Below are 17,494 nucleotides of genomic sequence, written 5' to 3' on the forward strand. Positions count from 1 at the left end.
TTGAAAAAATAGGATTATCTCAGTAAATATAGAAAAAGCTATAAAGAGGTATTACTGAGAAAAATCTTTCAAAATATAAACACTATATAAAAATGCAAAAGTAAACAATAGTGGAAAATGAGTTTAAAATCAGGAAGATAATGGTATCCACTATTAAAAACACTACTTAGTATTTTACTGGAATCTTAAGTGAGGCAGGCTAATAAAAGATATTTTAAAACCTAAGGACCAGAAAAGTAGAAGTAAATCTGTCATTTATAATATTACCTTAATGGAAACTTTCAAAGGATGTATATGTAAATTATTAGAATTAATGAAAATGTTTAGTATCTTAAAGGTAAACTTGGAACTTATACTCAGGAATAGAAAAATTTAGAGGGTGATACCATTTATGAGAGCAACAATAGTATAACATACGGAAGAATAAATTTAAAACTTACCAAAATTGTTTTGAAGACAGTACTGAAAACATTAAAATGACCTAAACAAATTTGAGACATTCATAGGCCAAATTCTGAAAAGACTGAATTCTCCCAAACTGATTTAGATTCCAAAAGTTCCAAAGTTATACAGCTCCACTTCCAGATTGGCTGTAGACATTTACAGGAACCCACATTCATAGTGAATTAACATCTTCAAAGACCCTGGAAATCTGTGGACAAAAAGAGTGAGAGAATTAAATGCCAGAGGATGAGCTCCTCTTAGAAGAGCAGAAATCAGTGGCTGGTTTCTTCCCTGAAGGCATTTTCCTGGTCTAGGAGCAGATTGGTGGAGAGCCAGGCCTGCCACAGGCAGAGGAACTTTATTGGAATATGGAGAGACCAGGGGGACATTATAATGGTCACAAGGCTAGTGTGACACTATAACATAAAACGGACTGTCTTTACCAGTGCTGCATGTCCCTATGATGATTTGCTGAGTGCATAGCAACAGCTGGTGTTGGGCACTAACCAGGAAAAAAATGGATATCCCTGTTGTCTTGCAATGCTTAGATTCCACAGTCCTGCTAGAGGAAGTGATCTGAAATAGTCACAGGAAAGATCTTACTCAAGATGTTTGAAACCAGAAGTGAACCAAAACTAATTTTTTTCACATCTCAACCTCTGATTGGATCAAAGTTGAGGAGATTCTCATCTGAACTGCTTGACAGAGGAAATGGAGTGACTTCTATGTGAAAATATTTTTCGATTTCTGTTGTTCTTCTAAACATAATATCCACATACAATTTAAAACATCACATGATGTGCAGAGCAGAAGGACAATGTTACCAATCATCAAGAGCAAACGGTCCAAAAGAAATAGTCCCATAGATGATATGAGAAGTTAGAATTGTTACAGAATCAACAGGTTCGTATATCTGCTGTGTAGTAGCAGACCAATTACACAGACAGGGATTAAACAGAGTTTAATTACCACAGGGCGCCAAGTAAGGAGATAAGAGGAGACAAATCTATACCCCCAAGAAGTTCCAGGCTGGAGTTTTAAAGGGGATCAGGGAGGGTGAAGGACTGGAGAATTAGAGTTGTTGATGGTCAGAGCAAGCAGGATGAAGTCATCAGGATGTGGAAACTGAATTATTTGTTAAGTCAGCTCGTGGGGCCCCTCAGACCAGCTGAGTCAATGGGGTCCTTCAGACTAGCTGACATGGTAGGTTTATCGGCATGTAAAAAGTGTGAAAGAATATCTCAAAGGAAAAACAATGTTTTATAATGGTCAAGTTATCAATAGAGGAGTTACGGGGAATTATGATCTTGTAACAGGGTGATATGGTTTGCCTCTGTGTCCCCACCCAGATCTCACCTTGAATTGTAATCCCACCTGTCATGAGAAGGACCCAATGGGAGGTAATTGAATCATGGGGGTGGGTTTTTCCCACGCTGTTCTCATGATATGAATAAGTCTCATGAGAACATATGATTTTATAAAAGGGCGGTTCCCCTGCACACGCTCTCTTGGTTGTCACCATGTAAGTTATCCCTTTGCTCTTCGTCCATGATTGTGAGGCCTCCCCAGCCATGAGGGTCTGTGAGTCCATTAAACCTCCTTCCTTTATAAATTACCTAGTGTCAGGGATGTCCTTATTAGCAACATGAGAACAGACTAATACACAGGGTCTACATAATTCTAGGACAGTAGGCACCAGTGAACTATGAAGGAGGTCAGAGATTAAACTTGATTAATGTTGAATGTGCTGTAAGCTTGGTTTTCCATCTGTCCCCCTCCTTTCCTGATTAATTTTATAAAGTTTAAATTAAAAAATTCGAATGGATGAAAACACAGAATTGTAGGCTTACATCTGTAATCCCAGCACTTTGGGAGGCCAAGGCGGGTGGATCACAAAGTCAAGAGTTCGAGACCAGCCTGGACAACATGGCGAAACCCCATCTCTACTAAAAATAGAAAAATCAGCTAGGTGTGGTGGTACATGCCTATAATCCCAGGTACTCGGGAGGCTGAGGTAGGAGAATCACTTGAACTTGGGAAGCAGAGGTTGCAGTGAGCCAAGATTGTGCCATTGCACTCCAGGGTTGGGTGACAGAGCAAGACTCTCTCAAAAAAAAGAAAATACATAGAATTGCATTATCTAAGTGGAATCTATAAAGTAGATACAGACAATCTAGAGGTAAAAATTCTGTAAGTGGGCCTAAAAGCAAACTAAACAGCAAATAAAGGTGGGGGAAGAGGGCAATCAGTGAACTCAAGGTAGGTTAACAAATGTGCCAAACTTACGGACACGGGAAAACAATGAGTGTTTTCTAAAACTGATTAAAAACATCAAACCAGCAGATTCAAGCTCAGCAAACCCAAGTGAGATAAATGCAAAGAAAACCACAATCAGACAGTTCACCATCAATCTGTTTAAAAAAAAAAAAAAGGGTCCCGGTGCAAGTTGGCCGAATAGGAACAGCTCCCAGCATGAGCAACACAGAAGACGGGTGTATGTCTGCATTTTCAACTGAGGTACCAGGTTCATCTCACTGGGGAGTGCTGGACAATCAGTGCTGGTCAGCTGGTGCAGCTCGACCAGCGAGAGCTGAAGCAGGGCAAGGCATCGCCTCACCTGGGAAGCGCAAGGGGGAAGGGAATCCCTTTTCCTAGCCAAGGGAAACACAACATCTGGAAAATCAGGTAACTCCCACCTTAATACTGTGCTTTACCAAGGGTCTTAGCAAATGGCACACCAAGGGATTATATTCACACCTGGCCTGGAGGGTCCCACGCCCACAGAGCCTCCCTCATTGCTAGCACAGCATTCTGAGATCTAACTGCAAGGCATCAGGGAGGCTTGGGAAGGGGCACCCGCCATTGCTAAGGCTTAAGTAGGTAAAGACTGGGAAGCTCTAACTGGGTGGAGCCCACCGCAGTTCAAGGAGGCCTGCCTGTCTCTGTAGACTCCACCTCTGGGGATAGAGCATAGCTAAACAAAAAACAGAAGAAACCTCTACAGATGTAAATGACCCTGTCTGACAGCTTTGAAGAGAGCAGTGGATCTCCCAGCAAGGAGGCTGAGATCTGAGAACGGACAGAGTGCCTGCTCAAGTGGGTCCCTGACCCCTGAGTAGCCTAACTGGGAGATATCCCACACTAGGTGCAGATTGACACCTCACACGGCGGGGTACACCCCTGATACGAAGCTTCCAGAGCAAGAATCAGCAACACTCGCTGTTCAGCAATATTCTATCTTCTGCAGCCTCCGCTGCTGATACCCAGGCAAACGGTCTGGAGTGGACCTCAAGCAAACTCCAACAGACCTGCAGCTGAGGGTCCTGACTGTTAGAAGGAAAACTAACAGGACACCCACACCAAAACCCCATCAGCACATCACCATCATCAAAGACCAAAGGCAGATAAAACCACAAAGATGGGGAAAAAGCAGTGCAGAAAAGCTGGAAATTCAAAAAATCAGAGCACATCTCCCCCTCCAAAGGAACACAGCTCATCACCAGCAATGGAACAAAGCTGGACAGAGAATGACTTTGATGAGTTGAGAGAAGAAGGCTTCACTTGATCAAACTTCTCAGAGCTAAAAGAGGAACTACATACCCAGCACAAACAAACTAAAAACCTTGAAAAAAGAATGGAAGAATGGATAACTAGAATAGTCAATGCAGAGAAGTCCATAAACGAACTGATAGAGATGAAAACCATGACACGAGAACTACGTGACAAATACACAAGCTTCAGTAACCAACTCGACCAACTGGAAAAAAGAGTATCAGTGATTGAAGATCAAATGAATGAAATGAAGCGAGAAGAGAAGTTTAGAGAAAAAAGAGTAAAAAGAAATGAACAAAGCCTCCAAGAAATATGGGATTATGTGAAAAGACCAAATCTACGTCTGATTGGTGTGCCTGAAAGTGACAGGGAAAATGGAACCAAGTTGGAAAACACTCTGCAGGATATCATCCAGGAGAACTTCCCCAACCTAGCAAGGCAGGCCAACATTCAAATCCAGGAAATACAGAGAATGCCTCAAAGATACTCCTCGAGAAGAGGGCACTAAATGCCCACAAGAGAAAGCAGGGTATCACCCAGGAGAACTTCCCCAACATAGCAAGGCAGGCCAACATTCACATCCAGGAAATACAGGAAAGATCTAAAATTGACACCCTAACATTACAAAAGAACTAGAGAAGCAAGAGCAAACACATTCAAAAGCTAGCAGAAGGCAAGAAATAACTAAGATCAGAGCAGAACTGAAGGAGATAGGGACACAAAAAACCCTCCAAAAAATCAATGAATCCAGGAGCTGGTTTTTTTAAAAGATCAACAAAATTGATAGACCGCTAGCAAGACAAAGAAGAAGAGAAGCAAATAGACGCAATAAAAAACGATAAAGGGAATATCACCACCGACCCCACAGAAATACAAACTACCATCAGAGAATACTATAAACACCTCTACGCAAATAAACTAGAAAACCTAGAAGAAATGGATAAATTCCTGGACACTTACACTCTCCTAAGACTAAACCAGGAAGAAGTTGAATCCCTGAATAGACCAATAGCAGGCTCTGAAATTGAGGCAATAATTAATAGCGTACCAACCAAAAAAAGTCCAGGACCAGACGGATTCACAGCCGAATTCTACCAGAGGTACAAGGAGGAGCTGGTACCATTCCTTCTGAAACTATTCCAATCAATAGAAAAAGAGGGAATCCTCCCTAACTCATTTTATGAGGCTAACATCATCCTGATACCAAAGCCTGGCAGAGACACGACAAAAAATGAGAATTTTAGACCAATATCCCTGATGAACATCGATGCAAAAATCCTCAATAAAATACTGGCAAACCGAATCCAGCAGCACATCAAAAAGCTTATCCACCATGATCAAGTGGGCTTCATCCCTGGGATGCAAGTCTGGTTCAACATACGCAAATCAGTAAACGTAATCCAGCATATAAACAGAACCAAAGACAAAAATCACATGATTATCTCAATAGATGCAGAAAAGGCCTTTGACAAAATTTAACAGCCCTTCATGCTAAGAACTCTCAATAAATTCGGTATTGATGGAACGTTTCTCAAAACAATAAGAGCTATTTCTGACAAACCCACAGCCAATATCATTCCCTTTGAAAACTGGCACAAGACAGGGATGCCCTCTCTCACCACTCCTAGTCAACATAGTGTTGGAAGTTCTGGCTAGGGCAATCAGGCAAGACAAAAAAATAAAGGTATTAAGTTAGGAAAAGAAGTCCAGTTGTCCCAGTTTGCAGATGACATGTATATTTAGAAAACATCGTGTCAGCCCAAAATCTCCTTAAGCTGATAAGCAACTTCAGCAAAGTCTCAGGATACAAAATCAATGTGCAAAAATCAAAAGCATTCTTATACACCAGTAACAGACAGCCAAATCATGAATGAACTCCCATTCACAATAGTTTCAAAGAGAATAAAATACCTAGGAATCCAACTTTTTTTTTTTGAGACAGAGTCGCCCAGGCTGGAGTGCAGTGGCCGGATCTCAGCTCACTGCAAGCTCCGCCTCCCGGGTTTACACCATTCTCCTGCCTCAGCCTCCCAAGTGGCTGGGACTACAGGCGCCCGCCACCTCGCCCGGCTAGTTTTTTGTATTTTTTAGTAGAGACGGGGTTTCACCGTGTTAGCCAGGATGGTATTGATCTCCTGACCTCGTGATCCGCCCATCTTGGCCTCCCAAAGTGCTGGGATTACAGGCTTGAGCCACCGCGCCCAGCCGGAATCCAACTTACAAGGGACCTAAAGGACCTCTTCAAGGAGAACTAGAAACCACTACTCAATGAAATAAGAGAGGACACAAACAAATGGAAAACCATACCACACTCACGGATAGGAAGAATCAGTATCGTGAAAATGGCCATACTGCCCAAGGTAATTTATAGATTCAATGCCATCCCCATTAAGCTACCAATGACTTTCTTCACAGAATTGGAAAAAATGGCTCTAAAGTTCATATGGAACCAAAAAAGAGCCCGCATTGCCAAGACAATCCTAAGCCAAAAGAACAAAGCTGGAGGCATCATGCTACTTGACTTCAAACAATACTAAAAGGCTAGAGTATCCAAAACAGCATGGTACTGGTACCCAAACAGAGATATAGACCAATGGAACATAACAGAGCCCTCAGAAATAATACCACACCTCTACGGTCATCTGCTTGACAAACCTGACAAAAACAAGAAATGGGGAAAGGATTCCCTATTTAATAAATGGTGCTGGGAAAATTGGCTAGCCATAAGCAGAAAGCTGAAACTGGATCCTTTCCTTACTCCTTATATGAAAATTAATCTAAGACGGATTAGAGACTTAAATGTTAGACCTAAAACCATAGAAACCCTAGAAGAAAACACAGGTAATACCATTCAGGACATAGGCATGGGCAAGGACTTCATGTCTAAAACACCAAAAGCAACGGCAACAAAAAGCCAAAATTGACAAATAGGGTCTAATTAAACTAAAGAACTTCTGCACAGCAAAAGAAAATATCATCAGAGTGAACAGGCAACCTACAGAATGTGAGAAAATGTTTGCAATCTACTCATCTGACAAAGAGCTAATATCCAGAACCTACAAAGAACTCAAACAAATTTACAAGAAAAAAACAACCCCATCGAAAAGTGGGCAAAGTATATGAAGAGACATTTCTCAAAAGAAGACATTTATGCAGCCAACAGACACATGAAAAAATGCTCGTCATCACTGGCCATCAGAGAAATGCAAATCAAAACCACAATGAGATACCATCTCATGCCAGTTAGAATGGGAATCATTAAAAAGTCAGGAAACAACAGGTGCTGGAGAGGATGTGGAGAAATAGGAACACTTTTACACTGTTGGTGGGATTATAAACTAGTTCAACCATTGTGGAAAACAGTATGGCGATTCCTCAAGGATCTAGAACTAGAAATACCGTATGACCCAGCCATCCCATTACTGGGTATATACATAAAGATTATAAATCATGCTGCTCTAAAAACACATGCACACGTATGTTTATTGCGGCACTATTCATAATAGCAAAGACTTGGAATCAACCCAAATGTCCATCAGTGACAGACTAGATTAAGAAAATGTGGCGCATATACACCATGGAATACTATGCAGCCATAAAAAAGGATGAGTTCGTGTCCTTTGTAGGGACACAGATGAAGCTGGAAACCATCATTCTCAGGAAACTATCACAAAAGCAGAAAACCAAACACCACATGTTCTCACTCATAGGTGGGAATTGAACAATGAGATCACTTGGACACAGGAAGGGGAACATCACACACCAGGGCCTATTGTGGGGAGTGGGGGGAGGGATAGCATTAGGAGATATACCTAATGTAAATGACGAGTTAATGGGTGCAGCACACCAACATGGCACATGTATACATATGTAACAAACCTGCATGCTGTGCATATGTACCCTAGAACTTAAAGTATAAAAATTTTTTAAAAGTAAATACATATATATACACATATATGTATATGGACATACACATATATTTTCAAAGTATATGTTCAATGTGTTTTTTTTCAACTATGATCTATCTATATAGGTGAAGCACCTCCAAATTAGCATCAATGGGTCCAGTTATTAATCTAAAAAAGTATAAAGAATACACTACTACCCTGAGATTTCAGACTTTGTGGCCATTATACATTATGTTAATAATTAGATCCATTGCTTTAAATTTACAATTATTTCATCTTAAAAATTTTCTGGAGGCCAGGCATGCTGGCTCACACCTGCAGTCCCAGCACTTTAAAAGGCTAAGGCAGGAGGATTGCTTGAGCCCAGGAGTTCCAGACCAGCCTCCGTAACATAGTAATACTCCATTTGTATATAAAAAAAAAATTTTGTAAGAAGGAAAGTTTTCTGGAGATTGAAATGTATCCAATTTAATATCCTCTTTGCTCTCAGGTGTTTTACCAATGTTTCTACAATGAATGTGGAAAGGTTTCACAACAAAACCAATCTTTGGCCTTTCCTCCTTCCCCCTTTCTCTTCCCTTTCAGCAGAGTGTCCTTTGGGAAGGTACCCCTGAGGTGTGGGGGAGTGCAGGGGCCAGCATGTCCATGGTCAAGCTTTTGGGTAACAAAGTTGCCATATACACAAAGTTGCAAGTGAGGGTTTATAAGCCAATGAGGAAATGCTCTGAGGATAATGGAAGCTAGTCTTCTCACTAAGAGTTACAAACAGGAAAGGAGGAAGGTGAGAATAATGCCTGATTAATTGGAAATATTAGTGTAAAGCCCTGTTAAGATATAATATAGAACTCAAATTTGTGTACTTATATCCAATAATGCGTGTAGGTAGAAAAACATTTATTCTTTATCCCTGTTTGCCGAGAGGCCCTGAAAACAACGAATTCAAGGTAGCAATGAGCACACTTAGTGTCCACAATTGGTTTCTAAATACCATTATCCTCTTAAAGGAACTAGAGCTCTTGGGAGAAAGGCTGACTCCAGGGCTGGAGAAGGAAAAATATGAGATAAGCCTAGAACATCTTAAGGTCAGAAAGTTCTCATGGAATGATGGGCCATATCAAGGGGATGTAGGAGCCAGTCGAGGGGGCGTCCACTGGCCAAAGCTGGGACAACTAGGGCAAAATAAGTAATGAGGACATGGGAACCCATGAATTCACACTGATATAAATAAATGAAACAAATAGGGAGGAGAAAAATCTCTAACCTAGAGCAGTATGACAAATGGGAAATCCAGAAGGCATTCCTTCTGGGGGGGGGGTGGAAACTGCTGGGCACGGTGGCTTACATCTGTAATCCCAACACTTTAGGAGGCCAAGGAGGGCAGATCACCTGAGGTTGAGAGTTCGAGACCAGCCTGACCAACATGGAGAAACCCTATCTCTACTAAAAAATAAAAAATTAGCCAGGTGTAGTGGCGCATGCCTATAATCCCAACTACTAGAGAGGCTGAGGCAGGAGAACTGCTTGAACCTGGGAGGCAGGCGGAGGTTGCGGTAAGCCGAGATCACGCCACTGTACTCCAGCCTGGGCAATAAGAGCGAAACTCCATCTCAGAGAAAAGAAAAAAAAAACAATTTGGTAACTATTATTATAATAATTAATCCAGGCAAGAATCATTACTGGTACATGAAAGTTTCTAAGAGGAAAAGGATATTTACATAGTCTTAACACATTGCCCCCCTCCGCAAAGCACTTAAATATAACTTACCTTTAATTAATGCAGAGTTTTACAACTTTTCAGTAAAGAAAAACAAAAAATTAAAATTAAAAAAATTAACACACAGTGGAGAAACTTGCCAGACACCATCTTAACCAAGAGGTAACAGTTTATACCACTATTAGAAATAATGGGGAGTGACCGGGTGCAGTGGCTCACACCTGTAATCCCAGCACTTTGGGAGGCCGAGGAGGGCGGATTACTTGGGGTCAGGAGTTCAAGATCAGCCTGGCTAACAGGGTGAAACTCTGTCTCTACAAAAAATACAAAAATTAGCCAGGTGTGGTGGCAGGTGCCTGTAATCCCAGCTGCTCGGGAGGCTGAAGCAAGAGAATTGCTTGAACCCAGGAGGCAGAGGTTGCAGTGAGCCGAGATCACACGCCACTGCACTCCAGCCTGGGCAACAGAGCAAGACTCTGTATAAAAACAGAAAGAAAAGAAAGAAAGAATGGGGAGTATTTGTGGATTTGGTTGGGAGTCCTTATGATCAGTGATGAGGTCTATTCACCTCTACTGTGAGATCACAGGGGTCAGTGGGGTTAGTGAGTGATATGGTTTGGCGGTGTCCCCACCCAAATCTCACCCTGAATGGTAATAATCCCCACATGTCAAGGGTGGGGGCCAGGTGGAGATAATTGAATCATGTTGGCGGTTTCCCCCATGCTGTTCTTGCTGAAGTGAATAAGGCTGTCAAGATATGATGGATTTACAAAGGGTAGTTCCCCTGCACAAGATTTCTTGCCTGCCACCAGGACTCTGCTCCTCAGTCGCCTTCTGCCATGGTTGTAAAGCCTCCTCAGCCATGTGGAACTATGAGTCAATTAAACCTCTTTCCTTTATAAATTACCCAGTCTCAGGTATGTCTTTATTAGCAGCATGAGAACAGACTAAAACTGAGGATTTGTGAGGTTAGTGATGAAGGTCTGTAGGACAGTGATTAGGAATCTCTGGGGTAACATGTACATTGTGGGGTCAGTGATAGAGATTCCCTAGGAGCACTGATAGGGATTATACAGAGATCAATGGAGGAATCTCTGGTGCTGTGTTGCAGCTCTGTGGGGTTGGTGATATGAAGTGGGGTCAGTGATGTGCAGTCTGAAATGAATAGTGTGGCTATGTGGGGGTCAGTGATGTGGTTCCAAGGGGGCTTAGTGGAAATCCAGATGGTCAGTGATGCTGGGGAACGGTGGGGTCATTGATGGAAGGTCCGTGGGATAGGTCATTGGGAATTCAGAGGTAAGTACTGTGGCGCCCATGGAATATTTACCAGGGATGGAAGATGCATTAGGTAAGGTCAGGGTTGAGGATTGGTGATGGGGTGTGGATGTGTAATACGCCAGTGGTCAATAGGTTAGATGAGGAGGGCTATAAGGAACGCCATTCATTGTCTACAAGAATATATAGACACATATAGATAAAATTTAATTATATAGACACATATAGATTATATAGACACATATATATGTGTCTTTAATTATATAGACACATATATATGTGTCTTTAATTATATAGACACATATATATGTGTCTTTAATTATATAGACACATATAGATTAAAAAATGAATGAAGAAAGATATGCCATGCTAATGACAATCAAAAGAAAGCAGGAGTAGATATATTAAGTTCAGACAGAGCAGACTTCAACTTTTTTTTTTTTTTTTTTTTTTTTTGAGACGGAGTCTCACTCTGTCGCCCAGGCTGGAGTGCAGTGGCGCGATCTCGGCTCACTGCAAGCTCCACCTCCCAGGTTCACGCCATTCTCCTGCCTCAGCCTCCCGTGTAGCTGGGATTACAGGCACGTGCCACTACGCCCAGCTAATTTTTTTTTTTTTTTTTTTGTATTTTTAGTAGAGACAGGGTGTCACTATGTTAGCCAGGATGGTCTTGATCTCACAATCAACCTGCCTCGGCCTCCCAAAGTGCTGGGATTACAGGCATGAGCCACCGTGCCTGGCCCAGACTTCAACTTTTTTAAATTACAGAGATAGGGTCTTGCTACATTACCCAGGCTGGTCTCAAACTCCTAGCGTTGAGCGATCCTCCACCTCAGCCTCCCAAAGTTCTGGGTTACAGACGTGAGGCCCTGTGCCTGGCCCAGAGCAGATGTCATATCAAGGAAAGTTATCTGGGATAAAGAGGGGCATAACTTAATAATAAAGAGATCAATATTCCAATAAGTCGTAACAATCCTTAATGTGTGTGCACCTAAAAGAGCATCAAAATGAGGTAAAAGCTAATAGAACTGCAAGGAGAAATAGACAAAACCACTATTATAGCTGGAGATTTAAATACCCCTTTATCGCCAGGCACGGTAGTGCACTTTGGGAGGCTGAGGCGGGTGGATCACGAAGTCAGGAGTTCAACACCAGCCTGGCCAATGTGGTGAAGCCCTGTCTCTGCTAAATATACAAAAATTAGCCGGGCGTGGTGGCACACGCCTATAGTCCCAGCTACTCGGAAGGCTGAGGCAGGAGAATCGCTTGAACCTGTGAGGCGGAGGGTGCAGTGAGCCGAGATCATGCCATGGCACTCCAGCCCGGGTGACAGTGCAAGACTCCATCTCAAAAAAATAAGATAAATTTAAAAATAAATAAATAAATAATAAATACCCCTCTATCAGAAATGGACAGATCCAGCAGGGAGAAAAATCAGTAAAAATGTAGTAAAACTGAACAGCACCATCAATCAACTGTATATAATTAGCATATCTGATTACTTCATCCAAAACCAGCAGATTATACATTCTTCTTAAGCTCACATAGAATATTCATCAAGACAGACCACACTGTGGGCCATGAAACACCTCTTAACAAATATGAAAGAACTGAAATAATACAATGTTCGCTCTCAGATCACAACAGAATTAAACTGGAAACTAATCAAAGACAGCTAAAAAAAATCTCAAAATACTTGAAGATCAAATGGCACACTTCTAAATAACAAATAGGTCAAACAAGAAATCTCAAGAAAACTTTAAAAAACTTGCACTGACAGCAGATACAACTTAACAAGATTTGTGGGGTGCAACAAAAGCAGTTCTTAAGGGGAAATTTATAGCACTGAATGGTTAGTTAGAAAAGAAACAAGATCTATGTCAATCATCTAAGCCTCCACCTTAGGAAACTGGGGAAAAAAACCAAAAAAAAGCAAAGTAAGCAGAAGAAATAATCTCAGCACTTTGGGAGGCCAATGTGGGAAGATCGCTTGAGGCCAGGAGTTTTGAGAACAGCCTGGGCAACATAGCTAGACTCCATATCTACAAAAATTTTAAAAGTACCCAGGCACGGTGACACATGCCTGTACTCCCCTCTACTTGGGTGACTGAGGTGGGAGCATCCCTTGAGCCCAGGAGGTTGAGGCTGCAGTGAGCTGTGATCATGCCACTGCACTCCTGCCTGGGCAACAAAGTAAGACACTGTCTCAAAAAAAAAACCTCAAACAAAAGTCAATGAAATTGAAAACAGAAAATAGAGTAAAATCAACTCTACCAAAAGCTGGTTCTTTGAAAGGATGAATAAAATAAACTTCTCATCAGGCTAACAAAGAAAAAACAGAGAAGACACAAATTACTAATAGCAGAAATTAAGAAGGGACATCACTACAGATCTCATAAATATGAAATGGATAATAAAGGAATTTAATGAACAACTCCATATCCACAAATTTGAAAACCTAGATGAAATACATTAATGACTTGAAAAAAACAATATGCCTGCATTAGTCCGTTTTCATTGCTGATGAAGACATACCCAAAACTTGGCAATTTACGAAAGAAAAAGGTTTAATTGGACTCACAGTTCCACCTGGCTGGGGCAGCCTCACAATCATGGTGGAAGGCCAGGAGAAGCAAGTTACATCTTACGTGGATGATGGCAGGCAAAGAGAGAGCTTGTGCAGAAAAACTTCCATTTTTAAGGCAGTCAAAACTCATGAGACTTATTCACTATCACAAGAACAGCATGGGGAAGACTTGCCCCCATGATTCAATTACCTCCCACCGGGTGCCTCCTACAACATGTGGGAATTCAAGACGAGATTTGGGTGGGGACACAGCCAAACCATATAACTGCCAAAACCCACACAAGAAGAAACAGACAATCTAAACAAGTCTGTATCTATAAAGAAAAAGAATAATAACATTCCAAAACTAAAAGCACCACCAGGTCCAGATGTGTTCACTGATTAATTCTACCAAACATTTAAGGAAGAAAGAAAGAAAGTACACCAATTTTCTACAATCTCTTCCAGAAGAAGCAGAGGGAATACTTTCTAACATTCCGTGAGGCCAGCATCACCCTAATACCAAAACGAAAGACATTAAAAGAACAGAGAACTATGGGCCAATACCATAGATCACGAATACAGATGCAAAAAGTCTCAACGAGGTCAAGCATGGTGGTTCATGCCTGTACTCCCAGCACTTTGAGAAGCCAAGGTGGGCGGATCACTTGAGTCCAGCAGTTCGAGACCAGCCTAAGCAACATGGCAAAACCCCATTTCTTTAAACAAACGAACAAACAACAACAGCACAAAAAACCCTGTATTAGTCAGGGTATTCCAGAGAAATAGGATCAATAAGATATATATAGGTATATACCACACCTTTCTTTCTCTACTTTTTTTTCACAACACAACAAGCAGATGACAATATTTGTGAGTCATAACAAGTTAAATGAAACAACATGGTTAACGTAACAAACTTCTCTATAAACTTCTCTTGATTCTCTAAAAACTACAATTTTTCCCTTGCATAAAACCAAATTAGACACAGAAAATGGCACATGTTCCCTTACTTCTATTAGTTACCTCCCACAATGCACACAGGTTTGACTTTAGGGGCTGATATGGGGCCCCACTCCTGGTGATACTGGTTGAGCTTACTCTCTTGGGGAGTGGGAGGAATAGGCTGGGGCTAGTTGCATAAGGGGGAGGCATGAGTGATGACCTGGTAGGAAACCTCTCAGAATTGGGGGACTGAAGAGACCCTGGGGAAAACGTAAGCCTTCTAAAGGGAGCAGCTAAGAGGGGATCCCTTAGACATGGCGTTCTGGTCCCTGGAAGTAACATGAGCCTGTAAAGGGCCATAAAGGCCTGTACATAAGGGATCTCTTTCCATTTTCCTTTTTACAAAATAAGTCTAATTGTAAAATATCATTATAATGCATAGAACCATATGTAAGCCAAATCTGTTAGTTTTCTAATCTGTATTGAACCCAGTGTTGCAACAGAAAATGAGTTTCTTCTTAAGACGACTTTGAACTTGCTCCAATAGCCTAAAAGACACTCCAGTGCCAAGTCCTCTGGGATGCTTGCTGTTGCCCCCAGGTCGACTAAGGATCTCTACAGGGGGTTTCAGCCTAAGTTTAGCAAATGTCTAGTTAATTTTCCCTTTTAAATTCCCACCTTCTGGAAAAGTGTAAATATAAATAGCAGGGTGTTGTAAAAGTGGATTAGGAGCTAAAAATGGGCCGTTGGATGTTGAACCTAATTTCCAGAGGGCTGGGCAGAGAGGGGCTAAACAAATGGTAACTGTAGAAGGGACGAAAGGAAGGGGGTAAACAGCATTGCCCAAAGGGAGACCTCAGAGGCCCTGACCACCTGAGAACTTACTCAATAGTGGAGACACCCAAAAAAAAAATTCACGTGGCCCCAGACCTGCTTTAGCTAGTCTTCAATTTTGTGGGGTGTCTAAGCCCTGACTCCAGAGTCTACTCCCGCCTCCTACCTCACCGTCAACTTACTTTTAGCTTATAAACCTTCATATGTGCCGGGCGCGGTAGCTCATGCCTGTAATCCCAGCACTTTGGGAGGCCAAGGCAGGCGGATCATGAGGTCAGGAGTTCAGCCTGGCCAACATGGTGAAACCCCCATCTCTACTAAAAATACAAAAATTAGCCGGGCGTGGTGGTGTGCACCTGTCATCCCAGCTACTCAGGAGGCTGTGGCAGGAGAATCACTTGAACCTGAGAGGTGGAGGTTGCGGTGAGTGGAGATCGTGCTGTTGCACTCCAGCCTGGGCAACAGAGCGAGATTCTGTCTCAAAAAAAAAAAAAAAAAGGAAATGACAAGATATTAATACTTACTGAATCTAGGGCAATGGTGGTTTATTGTACTGGACTATTTTCTTCTGTTTGAATGTTTCCAAATTAACAAGGAAAATCCACTTGGAAACGGCTCTTGCTGTTTATGGTCAACCCAATTCCAATTTGTGATACAAAAACAAGTCTGCATGTTCTCTTTTTTTTTCTGGAGATACTTGTGTTTTGAAGCTTAGAGATTTACAGGGTTCTGAGCTGAATACCGAGCTATTTACTTTTCCGTGACAGTAAAATTTGCATTTACATGCATTCATTCACCCATGCATTTAATTGTGTCAGATGCCTGTACTCCCTAATAATGAGTTTCTAATCTCTCCACCTGTACATAATTTACCAAACATAAAGAACATCCCCCTGGGCCGGGCGCGGTGGCTCAAGCCTGTAATCCCAGCACTTTGGGAGGCCGAGACGGGTGGATCACGAGGTCAGGAGATCGAGACCATCCTGGCTAACACGGTGAAACCCCGTCTCTACTAAAAAATACAAAAAACTAGCCGGGCGAGGTGGCGGGCGCCTGTAGTCCCAGCTATTCCGGAGGCTGAGGCAGGAGAATGGCGTGAACCCGGGAGGCGGAGCTTGCAGTGAGCTGAGATCCGGCCACTGTACTCCAGCCTGGGCGGCAGAGCGAGACTCCGTCTCAAAAAAAAAAAAAAAAAAAAAAAGAACATCCCCCAAAAGTACAAATTCACCCAGTGTTCACTCAAAGTGGCTGGAATCCCCTGGTCGGGGAAGTCTAACCAGGACTCCAGCAAGAGATTTTCTTCCTTCTGCAGAAAGTCTGCAAAGGCTGATGAAGAGGCCTGGGAAAGGGGAGCGCGCGGACGAAAAAGGTCCCGCCGAAGCTCCCTGCCCGCACTCCCGACCCGCCTTTTACCTGGACCCAAGCCTCTAGCGGGGCAGGTGGGAGTCTCGGAAGAAGTGCGGCAGCGGCAGGAGGTCCCAGGCGCGAAGTCCGGGAAGGCCGCAGGAGGAGGCGACCTGCAGGACGCTGCCCTTTGACACCATCCCTACTCCGTTTCTCCTAGTCTGGTGGGAGCAACCTTAGGCTGGTTGATGTGGAAGGAGGCGGGCCTGCACGCGGACGCACGCGGAGTGCTGCGTTCACTTCCGTTTCCGGGAGCGCACTACCGTTTCCAGGCAGGAGGGCAACCGGCGGGCCGCGGAATGGGTTGAGAAACAGGAGCAAGGAGATCCACGTGGTGACGTCAGGAGGACGCTACAGCCGCCACCTTCCAAAGCTAGTAGAGAGATCCCAGCGTCCGCCGGGAAAGGCGGAGACAATGGGGTGGGGCGATGCCCTGGGGGCAGGGTTGCCAGTGGGAGAGCCACCCTTCAGGCCCTGCAGACCCCAGGTGAAATCTGCACAGGGGTCTCCTGGAGCTGTGGGAGGGGTTCCTCTTCTTGCTCAAGAGAACTTTTATATTGCCCGCTTTATGGATGGAAAACAAAGCATGGACGGGCCGTGTAACTTGGCCACATTCACTGACCTAATTAAGAAGTCTCTGAAACTGGATTCTGGGTCGCTGGAGGCCTTACACCCTCCCACAGGGACTATGGTAAATATCAATCTACAAGCAAAGAAAATCTTTGGAATTTAAAGCCTTGTGTACTGTAGTTCTCATATATATAGTTTTGGTTTTTTTTGAGAAGGAGCCTCGCTCTTCCTATATTTTTGACAACCAAACAAGAAACTTTGTATCACACACACACACACAAA

General features: G+C 42.8%; 1 long non-coding RNA gene across 1 annotated transcript; it reads right to left on the reverse strand.

Moving 5' to 3' along the window:
* Window positions 1-424: 424 nt before the first annotated feature.
* On the reverse strand, window positions 425-16,871 carry LOC135968456 (uncharacterized). Its single transcript, XR_010583282.2, has 2 exons — window positions 16,652-16,871; window positions 425-652 (listed from the first exon to the last, which is right to left on the reverse strand). It is a non-coding gene; the product is annotated as an uncharacterized lncRNA (long non-coding RNA).
* Between the last annotated feature and the right edge of the window lie 623 nt (window positions 16,872-17,494).

The sequence above is a fragment of the Macaca fascicularis genome, chromosome 19 (genome assembly GCF_037993035.2).
Source record: "Macaca fascicularis isolate 582-1 chromosome 19, T2T-MFA8v1.1".
Lineage (NCBI taxonomy): Eukaryota > Metazoa > Chordata > Mammalia > Primates > Cercopithecidae > Macaca > Macaca fascicularis.